The following is a 3,047-nucleotide window of genomic DNA, read 5'->3' on the forward strand; positions in this document are numbered from 1 at the left end:
AAGACTTTTTTTTTTTTTGGTTGGGAATCCGCAAGAAGAGGACTTGAGATTTTTAACTTGTATTCTTCCTCAAAAATACGCAAGGAGATGACATGGGATTGGGAACCATAGTTTACATTCATTCTCTGTGGTCATAAGACATAAATTACACCAATAAATTAAGGATTCTAGCTACTAGCTAGCATGCGTTTCTTGAATTAATGAGCACTTAATGAGTATATATAATACATATTAAGAAATATTAACTGATGCAAGAAATATTAACTGATGCTCTAAGGGTATTAATTTAAAAAATATTTTTAAAAATATTTTTATGAAAAAGAGAGTAACTGATTTATTTAACGGCTTTTATATTTCATATAAAAGTAATATTAAAACTTTTCCAAAAACATTTATTAAAAAATATTCTAAAGATACCCAATAATCAAACCTATATACATTTATAACAAATTAGCATATAATTACCTTTGCATTAATTTATAGCTCATCACATTGAGTAATTACTACCCAAATTAGGTTATGACTTTTCTTGAACGATACATATTTATTTGACACTGATTTTATAATAGAATTCTAAAACATATTATGCATCATTGCTACTGCAAAATCTTTCCTTTCCTTTTGTAATTGGTTCTTTGACTTTGTCAAGTTGACTTTTATTTTTTATTTTTTATTTATAAATCAAAATTGACTTTCTTTAAAGTTAATAAAAATTATTCTTATATTGGTTTTACTAGAGATCTCTTAAGATTTTTTTTTATAAAAAAAACTTTAGCAAATCTATTAAGATTCTAAGAAATTCTTATATTTGATTTATTATAAAAATTGGTTCCAATTATTTCAACTAGCAATTTTTTTTTTTTTTTTTTTTTTTTTACATTTTGTTTGTTTTGATGAAAATTTTCTTGTAAAAATAGTTTTTCAATGTTTAGTAGCATAAAAAAAAAATTAAAAGAAAACTATCTTAGTCAATAAAAAAACCTTAATAAAATTATAACGCTATTAAAAACCCTATTTTAGATATTGTTTTCCTATATTTTGAAAAACAACTCAATTTCATATCACGCTAAATAAAAGAAGTAAATGGTAATATGGAAACTATTAAAGACAAATATATTTTCATTTTTAAGGTTGTTACCATATTCTCAAAAAAAAAAAAAAAAAGGTTGGTACCAAAAATAAGAAAAAAAGATGTTTTTTTTAAGCCAAAAAAAAAAAGATGTTTTCCAAAAACTATTGATTGAGAATGACTTATATTTAAGAAAACGACAGTGTTGAAACAAATGGAGTGATATCAATGAATAAGAGATCAGGAGTTTAATCCCCGCGGATCTCGACTATACAAAAAACTAATTGGTATTTTGGCCTAATGATAAAACGAAATAATCATAGAGAGAAATTTTTATGTAAAAAAAAAAAAAAATCTTATAAAAAAATTGCTATGTATTTGAAACACTATCGTTTCTATCTTCTATCTATAATAATAATAATAAAAAAAAAATCTTACAAAAATTATTTATTATTCTCAAAATAACTTAGATTTACCAACATGTACAGTATCAAGTCACCCTTTGGTTACTTACCTCTCATTTGGGGGGGGGGGGGGGGAATGTCACTTTTTTGGCGTCTTTCTAAAAAGAAATAATGAGAAAAATAACATGCAATATAAATCAAGTCAAATTTCTTACAAAATTAGTATAACATTTCATATAATAATTTTAAATTCATTTTTTTCATGGCATATCTCAACATCATGCCTTATCAACAAAAATAATTTGTTAATTTTTTTAACATCTAATTCAATCCTAAATAATTTTCAAAAAAAAAAAAAAATCCTAAATAAGAGATACATATAATAATAAAAATATCACTTTCATATTTCTATATTTATCAAAAACATTTAATATATAATTGTTTTTGTGAAGTAAGATTAATTTTATTTCTATTGGTTAAAAGGCATAGAGAAATGGACTAAATAATGAGAAAAATGACATATACTATAAAAGTAATATTATAGATACAAACTATTTTACAACATTTTTACAAATTACTGATGTGACAAATTTTTACTTGTTCTAATATGGGCCCATCATTAATATCACATTTTTACTTATAATAATTATTTGAAAAATGCTAAAGTCACACCAGCAGTTTGTATAAATAGTGTAAAATAGTTTGTATATGTCGCATATCCTAACAGCATGCCTTGTTAATAAAATTTTCACTTTATATAATTTTTTCCCTATAATTTAGGCTTCGTTTGGGAGTTCATAAGGGAAGGGAATGGAATAGAATGGAATAAAATGATTATAAGGGAATAGAAATAAATAGAATGGAATGGAATGTATTTAAGTAAGGGAAAAGAATGGAATGGAATGGAATTAAGTAACCTTGATTGGATATTTTAAAATAAAGGAATGGAAAAGAATGAAAATGAATGGAATGTAAGTAATCTTGTTTGGAAGTAACATGGAGGGAATGAAATGATATTATTTTATGACAATATTACTATTAGACCCATATTTTAAAATAAATGGTTGAATAAATAAGAGTATTTTGGGAGTTTTAGTAAAAAGCTCATTAAATCTAATTCCATTCCTTCCCATTCCTCCCAATTTCGAGGGGAATGAAAATTTAAGGTTTTAAGGGAATAGAGAGGAATGAGTGTTCCCTCCTACCCATTCCATTCCCTCCCACTTAAACTCCCAAATAAGGGAATAGATTTTCCATTCCCTCCGTTAAAACTCCCAAACAAGGGAAGGGAAGAATATTATAAAATTATTCTTTTTATTCATTTCCATTTCATTCCATTCTCTCCTCCCAAATGAGGCCTTAGATGCCAACTTTTTACATAGGAATCCGCATTCTACAAAAAGTGAGATTTAGTGGGAATTTATATACTCACAAGCATGTGCATTTCTTTGTGTGACTTAGGATACGTTTGGTAGAATGTAATAGACACTACAATGTAATAGTTATTTTTATGATTTAATTATTCAATAGTTTGGTTATATTTATATTACAGGAAATAGTCATTCCTTATGGAT

Source organism: Castanea sativa, chromosome 6 (assembly GCF_040712315.1).
Source record: "Castanea sativa cultivar Marrone di Chiusa Pesio chromosome 6, ASM4071231v1".
Classification (NCBI taxonomy): Eukaryota; Viridiplantae; Streptophyta; class Magnoliopsida; order Fagales; family Fagaceae; genus Castanea; species Castanea sativa.